The following is a 9,629-nucleotide window of genomic DNA, read 5'->3' as shown; positions in this document are numbered from 1 at the left end:
TTCCTGTTACTGTCTCTAATAATCTGCATATGTACCACTCAGCCTGTGAGATCTAGTTGATACTTTATTTTCGATATTGTTACCTTGATTTGTCTGTAAATCCTAGTTCTAAATAAAAAAAATAAATAAGTTAAAAAAAAAATTAAAAAAAACTCGTTTCAGCACAACCACGTGTGAAACGCTGCCCTCTGGTGGGGAAGTTAGGGTAACCACAAAAGTACCTTTGACCCCAGAGCGGGTCACTCAGCTGTGTTGGATTGATGGCCTCCATGTGGCTCCTTTATTTGCTTTCTGCTGACTGTCCGATCAGGATTAACTAACTGTGCTTTCAGGGGAGCTGAACACTAAGCTGCTGTTCTTGAAAGTACCAAATATTGGTGCTCCTCATGCTCCTCTGTGCACGTGACCTTGATTATAATTATTATTTTTTCCTGAGGAGGTTAAAGTGCTGCAGACTTTCACAGCTGTTCCTCAGGAGGATGCTCAGACAGTAAATGATTGGCAGTGGTAGTCGCAGTGTTATATTTAATCATTGGATCGCTCCGTGTTGCTTTCAGTCATCTCTGTGCTATAGATAATTTTCAGTTTTTTGAATCCTGCCGTCACAGTGGACAAAAAGGATTTTATAAGGAGAAAGTCTGATTTTATATGTGCTTCTCCATACTGTGATTTGCCACTCTTTCCTAAACTTGATATGAATGAATGCCAATAAACAATCTGACTTTTCTAAGTTTAAAAAAAAAACAAAACAGTGTGGTACATTAATACTGGCCGCTGACACACAAAAGACGGCTCGCACTCAAGAGCGCCATTTTGTTGGCAAGAATGGACATTTAAACTGATACATTGAACACTGTCGTCTTGCGGCTCACTGTATGAAGCAACAATCCCAATTAATCCCAACTGTCGAATTAAGTTTGTATTGAGGATTTTACAATATTGTCCTAACAAAAAAACTCCAGGGCAGGCTTGCCGAAACTCGGCCCGCAGGCCGCTTCCGGCTCCGCCCCCTACTTCCGGCCCGCGAATGATGTCAAAAATAACATACAATTTGGCCCTTTAAGTTACTTTTTTGACATTTTGCCTTCCCCTCCATTTAAGAGGTTAAGCGAAATGTCAAAGTGCCAAATTGTGTTATTTTTGACATCAATTCGCGGACCGGAAGTAGGGGGCGGAGCCGGAAGCGGCCGGCGGGCCGGGAATTTGGGCACCCCTGTTCTAGGGGAAACACTGGCATTCTTATGATTGAAAAAGAGCAAGACTCAATGAACCATTATACAGCCCAGACTGGGCTGTATAATGGTTGTAAATTATACATGGCTCATAATTAGGTTGTGTTCTTTTTTTGTGAACCTAGATTATTTAGTATAAAGAGAGAGTTTTGTGATGCTAACTTTCAAACTTAAGCATCCATGAATTGACAGATTTGTGTCAGGGCTTTTTGAGTTTTGGTACTCTGGACATGTTTGGTTTTATTTTTATCTCTAAAATGACCCACTGGATATTCAATGATTTGACTCTGGATTATCTTTGTGTCTTACAGGGTTATATGGCGCTGGTAACGTGGAGTTGTAAGGGGTGCTCAGAAACGGTTGTCAAGTAGGTCCAAGGATCTGTGGACACAGATGTGTTGTCATCAAGTGTGTAACAAGCTCACGGTCTTCTTGGCCTGCTATCAAAAAAGCAAAGAGGGCAGAAGTGAACTTTTGCCCAACATATCCATCAGAAGAAACTGAGGAAAGTCTCGAGGCGATGCGGGAAAGCTTTACTCTTGGACATAAAGAAGAGCAACAACAGAGAGTTGGTTAAACTCAAGATGGAAAAAAACTTATGCATACAGAAGACATGAAATTGTTCGTGATGCACCGATGGTGGAGGGCTTTCATGGCAAGATGGCCTGCTTTATTGACATCCGTGAGGTAAGGCTTGTCTCATACAGGGTTTTCTTTTTTGGAAGTGGTGTTAATTTGACAGCCCCACTTCTGCAGCAGGAGTGATTGTGGCCCTCTTCCAGGTGTTAAACATTTGAAACTCATTCCTTGTGCTCATTTTTTCAGATCAACGCTGAGTTTAAGAGAATTACCAACATCCCACTTCAGTCAAAGTCTTTGTCTCAACTGGATCTCCATCTTGGCAACCTGGTGAAGCTGTTCAAAAGAAGAGGAGGACAGCTTGGACAAAAGCTGGCACAAATGGATGATGTTAAGTGATAAAGCCTTAACACTCATAACACAACTAGGAACCTTTTTCCTTCTGATAAATGCTCCCATCTTGTATTATTACATCTGCTTGTTTTTGTTTAAACCTTCACTTTAACTTCATTAGTTTGTATACCTTTACTTTAAGAGCATTGTGTAATCTACATTATTAAACTTTATAGTCGAGCACAAAGCCTGAAAGATGCTAATCGCATTAATTTCTCTCCAGTGTGAAGATGTTGATGCTGGACGCGAGTGTGTCATTAAGGGAGTGTGTGTCTACATGGGAGAAGATCCTGACCACCTCATCCGGGAGTATGTGGTAAGTGTGTGAGTGGGGGGGGGGGGGGGGGGGGGGGGGGGGGGGGGAATGTTACTCCTTTGCTTTGTTGTATTACATGGCGTCCACTAGGGCACGGTTATGCGAGAGTGTTCATGTTTTGGGGGTTCTGCCTGGGTACAGGGAAATGTTGGTTTGTTCGGGTGAGTGACTACGCGGAATAAAGATGGAGTAAAGAAGCAAGTTATCTTTATTGACTAACATTGGTAGCAGAGGATGGTTAGTAACTACAGAGTTCTGCCAACGTTTGAAGAAGGGAAGCCTTACGAAAGCTGGAGAATGAAGTCAACATTTGGACGAGAGTTACAGATTTGGAGAAGAGAAAAAGCAAGCGCTTGCTGTCGCCCTGGCGCTGTCTGGAAGAGCGCGCAGGACACGGCGATGGAAATTCCGGTAGACGATCTAAATAAAGACACGGGAATGACCACATTGTTTGCTAAACTAGATGGCTTGTTTCTAAAAGAGGAAAAGGACAGGATCTATGAGGCGTACTCGGATTTTGACCGTATCAAAAGAAGTAAACATGTCGATGGCGGACTATATTATTGATTTTGAGCAGCATTACTCGCGCATGAAGAAATACAACATGGAGCCTTCCTGACGCGGTTTTGGCCTTTAAGCTTTTTGGATACCGCGTGTTTGGATATAACGGATAGACAGTTGGCTTTAACGGCATGCTCAGATGTAACATTTGCTTCTATGAAGTCCGCATTGAAGAGAATATTTGGAGAGAAAAAGAGGTGCGGCAGCAGAAGGCATTAGCCAGGAGTCTGTATTTGTAACGGAGCAACGGCGGCAAAAGGGCAAGTACTGGCGGCAAAGTCCCCATCAGAAAACTCCGCAGCCCGGTACAAACCCGCTGGATAAGTACGGACGACGGTCAAAATGTGCAGTGTGCCAAGTACTTTTCACTGGGCTAAAAACTGCCAGCACAAAGCTTGATAGTGTTTTAAATTGCTGAGGACACAAACGACGTGGAAGAGTTGCAATTTAACTCTGTACACCAAAGAATCACAACAGATGCAGAAATATTCATGACAGAATGTTTTGACTCGGCAATAATAGACACTGCTTGCACTAGGACAGTTTGTGGACAAGATTGGTTGGACAAACTACAGTACTATACTCCAAAAGAAAAGTCTGAAGATTATGAAAGAGACAGAAACACAGAGCCACAGGCCCTTCAAGTTTGGTGATGGAAAAATCGTCTACTCCATCAAAAAGGTAAAATACCTGCTAAAATTGGCAACACAAAGTGTAATATAGAACTGAAGTAGTACCTGTTAACATCCGCTGCTTCTGAGTAAAACCTCATTAAACAGGGCAGGCACTGTTTTGGACATGGATAGGGACAGTGCAGTGATGTTCAACCAGCCTGTCAACTGGACTTTACCAGTTCAGGTCATTACTGCGTGAACATTGTGGACAGTAAAAATCTTATTCACTTTGATGAGCTATTAGAAACTACTGAGGAAGAAATACTGACTGCAACAGACAAAATGGACATAAGTGAAAAGATGAAAGTTCTGGAGAAACTTCAATAAACAGTTTGGACACGCCTCTGCTGATAAAATACAGAGACTTTTGACTAATTCTGGCAACAAAGACACAGAATGTGGTAGCCTGCTGAAATGGTAAATGGTAAATGGACTAGTTCTTATATAGCGCTTTTCTACTCAGTATGAGCACTCAAAGCGCTTATACAACCTGTTTGCATTCACCCATGCACTCCCATTCATACAAGCACTTCCATTTTTACGAAGCTAAGTGCTTTTTTAATTACCTAACATTCACACGCATTCATACTCCGACAGAACGGTCGGAGAGACACTTGGGGTTAAGTATCTTGCCCAAGGATACATTGGCATGTAGCCCGGAGTAGTCAGGATTCGAACCACTGACCTTCCGATCAGTAGGTGACCTGCTCTACCTACTGAGCTACAGCCACCCCGAAAAAGGGTTGTGGACCAGTGTGAAGTGTGTCAAAGGTATTGTAAGATCAAACCAAAACCTGCTGTCGGCTTACCATTGGCATCTACATACAATGAAACAGTTGCCGTAGATCTGCACGAACTTGAACCTGGGGTTTGGTACCTACACATTATTGACCAGTTTACCCGTTTCAGTGCTGGTAGTGTCTTAACCACCAAGAGGTCTTCTGAAATAGTCAAACGTTTTATACATGATTGGATCAGTGTGCATGGCCCACCACAAAAGTTGTTCAGTGATAATGGTGGTGAATTAATAACGAGGAAGTGAGAGACATGGCCGAGAACTTTAATATTGAAGTTAAGACAACACCTGCTTACAGTCCATGGAGCAATGGACTGTTAGAGCGCCATAATCAAACTCTGACGGAGATCCTACTGAAAGTCAAAGCAAGTACTGGATGTGACTGGAGCACTGCTATGGCCTGGGCCCTGATGGCAAAGAACTCCATGCAAAGTGTCCATGGATACAGCCCACATCAACTGGTGTTCGGCCAGAATCCCAACCTGCCCTCTGTATAACAGATAAAGCTCCAGCTCTAGAGGGCACCACTAAGAGTGAATGGGTTGCCAAGCACATTTCAGCCCTGCATGTTGCAAGAAAAGCTTTTACAGAAGCAGAATGTTCAGAAAGGATACGCAGAGCACTAAAGAAACAGCTGCGGCCCGTAGACGAGCGATATCAAACTGGAGACAAAGTCTTTTACAAAAGAGTGGATTGTCCAGAATGGAAAGGACCAGGAGTGGTGATTGGTCAAGATGGTGCAGTTGTTTTTGTTAGACACGGAGGCATCTGTGTCAGAGTGCATCAACTCAGATTGAGAAAAGTTACTCACGAGAATGAAGCACCTCACTCTACGTGCAATGAAGAGCATAACCAAGGACAACATACAGTGGACATCATTGAAGAGAATGTAGGAGAAGACATTATTGCAGAAAATCCTGAGAATTATCCTTTGCCTGCCTCCTGAAAATGCAGAGGCCAAGAGACAGCACAATGGGAACACCATCATAAAGACAGGTCAAATTTGTGACATTCAGAAATGCAGAGGGGGTCTCACAAAAGGCCAGAGTTGTGGGGCGTGCAGGTAAAGCAACTGGGAAATACAAGAACTGGTTTAACTTGGTGCTGCTTGAGCCTGCAGAAGTGGCTGGCACAGTGAATCAGCTGATCTGTCACAGTTGGAGGATCTTCAGTCCAGGCAGATGCTGAGGATACGGATACGCACGGGAATGTTTTTGTGAGCAAGGACATGTCGTTTGATGAAGCAAAGGAAAATGAAATAAAAAAGCTGGAAATAGAACCACGTGTTTGAAGAAATGGAGGACAAAGGACAAAAGTGCGTCTCCACCCGTTGGGTGTGCACTCTCAAAGAGACTGAAAATGGAATAATACCACAAGCAAGACTTGTTGCACGAGGATTTGAGGAGCTACAAGCTTCTGACCTACAAAGGACTCTCCAACCTGTGCCTCAGAGTCACTGAGACTTCTGGTGGCAGTTATATGTCAAAAACAATGGGAACTTCACTCTATGGACATTAAATCTGCCTTTTTGCAAGGTATGCAACTGTCCAGAGACATTTTCATCAAACCTCCCCCAGAGGCCAATAGAACAGGTGTGCTTTGGAAACTAAAAAAATGTGTGTATGGTCTAGCTGATGCTTCATTGTATTGGTATAACAGGGTAAAAAGCATCATGATGGAAGCAGGAGGCATCATGTCTAAGGTGGACCCTGCAGTTTTCTATTGGCTGGATGAGCACAAAAATGTATCTGGTGTACTTGCTTGTCATGTTGATGATTTTATTTGGGGTGGATCACACATGTTTGCAGAGTCAGTCATACCCCACTTGAGATCAAAGTTTGATGTCGGTCGTGAAGCACACAATAGTTTTTCGTATGTGGGGTAGATCTTGTTACTGAAGGTCAGAAGGTACAAATACACCAAGAAACATACATTCAGCACCTGCAGTCCATACACCTCTCACCCTCACGAGCAGCAGAGTCAGCTTCACCTCTCACTGAAAAGGAGACAGAGCAGCTCAGATCAAAGATAGGCCAACTTCTGTGGGTGGCAAGACAGAGCAGGCCTGATGTCATGTTCGATGCTAGTAATTTAGCATCGGGTCTCAAGCATGCTACAGTACAGACCATTAAAGAAGCAAACAGAGTTGTGTGTAAGCTCAAGGCCAAGTCAGTTGAATTGAATTTTTCAACACCTTGGGGAAGACAGTAACTTAAAGATGGTTACATTCACTGATGCATCTCTTGGAAATCTTTCAGATGGGGGTACTCAAGGTGGGCACTTCATTGTTTTAATGGGTGACAATGGGCGGTTCTCTCCCATTTCATGGCAGTCAAAGAGAATTAAGAGAGTTGTCAGAAGCACACTGGCAGGTGTGAAACACTCGCGATGTCTGAGGGGATCGATAATGCCATTTTTCTTTCCACACTCTTTTCTGAACTCAGTGACGGTAGTACTGCTTGTCCTCCACCAATATTCTGTGTGACCGATAACTTCTCTCTTGTAGATGCTCTTAAGTCAACTAAGTTTGTTACAGAGAAAAGGTTACGCCTGGAAATCAGTTTGATTAAAGAGCTGGTGCAAACTGAGAAAGTTCAAGTGTTGTGGTCTCAAACAAAAGACCAACTCGCAGATTGTTTAACAAAGAGGGGAGCATCCACAACCTCACTCCTTAAGGCTCTTTATGAAGGACATTGGGTTCTTCCATAAATTTATTCGCAAGATGTTTCGCATTCTACCAGGTTGGAACTGGTCTAACAAAAGAAAGAAGAAAAAAAAATCCTTAATGGTTGTGTTTTGTCATGAGTTTTAATATATACATCTTTGTTTCTTTTTCTTTTAAGAAAAGTGGGAGATTGTTACTCCTTTGCTTTGTTTGTATTACATGTCCGTCCACTAGGGGCACTGTTATGCGAGGAGTGTTCATGTTTGGGGGTTCTGCCTGGTGTACAGGAAATGTTGTTTGTTCGGGTGAGTGACTACGCGGAATAAAGATGGAGTAAAGAAGCAAGTTATCTTTATTGACTAACAGGAAATATATATATATAGAGAGAGAGAGAGACACACACACACGTGCTTGTAATAAATTAGAATGTCATGAAAAAGTTGAATTATTTCAGTATTTCCATTCAAAAAGTCAAACTTGTATATTATATTCATTCATTACACACAGACTGAAATATTTCAAATGTTTATTTCTTTTAATTTTGATGATTATAACAACTAATGAAAACCCCAAATTCAGTATCTCAGAAAATTAGAATATTAAGACCAATACAAAAAAAGGATTTTTAGAAATGTTGACCAGCTGAAAAGTATGAGCATGTACTGCACTCAGTACTTAGTTGGGGCTCCTTTTGCCTGGATTACTGCAGTAATGCAGCGTGGCATGGAGTCCATCAGTCTGTGGCACTGCTCAGGTGTTATGAGAGCCCAGGTTGCTCTGATAGTGGCCTTCAGCTCTTCTGAATTGTTGGGTCTGGCGTATCACATCTTCCTCTTCACAATAGCCCATAGATTTTCTATGGGGTTAAAGGTCAGGTGAGTTTGCTGGCCAATGAAGAACAGGGATACCATGGTCCTTAAAGCAGGTACTGGTAGCTTTGGCACTGTGTGCAGGAGCCAAGTCCTGTTGGAAAATGAAACCTGCATCTCCATAAAGTTGGTCAGCAGCAGGAAGCATGAAGTGCTCTAAAACTTCCTGGTAGACGGCCGCGTTGACCTTTGACCTCAGAAAACACAGTGGACCAACATCAGCAGATGACACGGCACCCCAAACCATCACTGACTGTGGAAACTTTACACTGGACCTCAGCCAGCGTGGATTCTGTGCCTCTCCTCTCTTCCTCCAGACTCTGGGACCTTGGTTTCCAAGGAAATGCAACATTGACTTTGATCAGAGAACATAACTTTGGAGCACTCAGCAGCAGTCCAGTCCTTTTTGTCTTTAGTCCAGGCGAGACGCTTCTGACACCGTCTCTGTTCAAGAGTGGCTCGACACGAGGACTGAGACAGCTGAAACCATGTCTGCATACGTCTGTGCTGGTGGTTCTTGAAGCTCTGACTCCAGCTGCAGTCCACTCTCTGTGAATCTCCCCACATTTTTGAGTGGGTTTGTTCCACAATCCTCTCCAGGGTGCAGTTATCCCTGTTGTTGGACACTTTTTTTCTACCACATCTGTTCCTTCCCCTCGCCTCTCTATTAATGTGCTTGGACACAGAGCTCTGTGAACAGCAAAGGGTCTGAATACTTATGACCATGTGATAGTTCGGGTTTTCTTCTTGAATAAATTTGCAAAATTTTCTACAGTTCTGTTTTTTTTGTTTGTTTTTTCTGTCAAGATGGGGGTGCTGATTGTACATTGAGAAATAAAATGAACTTTTAGATTTTAGCAAATGGCTGCAATGAAACAGAGTGAAAAATTTAAAGGAGTCTGAATACTTTCTGTACCCACTGTATGTATGTTTTTATTTATATATATATAATAAAAAAAAAACATAGATACACATAGATACACACTCGCGTGTGGTTGGCATGAAATACTTCATGTCTTCTTTTACATAGGGCATGGATGAGGCTGCCATCAGTGAGGCCATTGAAGACACCACTGTTGGAACTTATCTTCTTAAAGAGGAGGCTTCAGCAGATGAACAGGAGATTGAGTTGTTCTTGAAGGCATCAGGGTGATGACTAATTTGGATAATATAGCATTTGCTGTGGTGATGCTATTTGGACTAATATATGCACTGAACCTTGCATATCCTGCTGACCTTCGCTACACTTTTGAGGTGTTCCAGAAGATTTTGATGGAACTGGATGGAGGTAAACTCTCCAACAAGGTGCTAGCTCTCAAAAACCGCCTCTTTGAGTGAGTAGTCAAAGACTGCACTTGTGAAATTTTATTTTTTTTTTCATTTTCTATTCAGTAATGTTGTAATCCTCAAGGTTTGTTTTTCTTCTTTTTTCCTCTATTCCTCATGACTCCACTGCAGGATAAAAGTATTTGTCCTTTTTGTATTCCAATGTTTCCAAGAAATGTTTAATGAGGGATTTTAGAGAGATGTTCTGGGCCAACCTT

The 9,629-nt window shown here is 42.5% G+C and overlaps 1 long non-coding RNA gene across 1 annotated transcript; it reads left to right on the top strand.

Annotated features, from left to right (window-relative positions):
• The first annotated feature begins 2,062 nt into the window (after positions 1-2,062).
• Positions 2,063-9,212, top strand: LOC115776916 (uncharacterized). Its single transcript, XR_004019528.1, has 3 exons — positions 2,063-2,201; positions 2,428-2,520; positions 9,116-9,212. It is a non-coding gene; the product is annotated as an uncharacterized LOC115776916 (long non-coding RNA).
• The last annotated feature ends 417 nt before the right edge of the window (positions 9,213-9,629 follow it).

This window comes from Archocentrus centrarchus, unplaced genomic scaffold, assembly GCF_007364275.1.
Source record: "Archocentrus centrarchus isolate MPI-CPG fArcCen1 unplaced genomic scaffold, fArcCen1 scaffold_40_ctg1, whole genome shotgun sequence".
NCBI classification, from domain to species: domain Eukaryota; kingdom Metazoa; phylum Chordata; class Actinopteri; order Cichliformes; family Cichlidae; genus Archocentrus; species Archocentrus centrarchus.
Note: the sequence above shows the minus strand (reverse complement) of the source record. Positions and strands in the feature narration are given on the sequence as shown.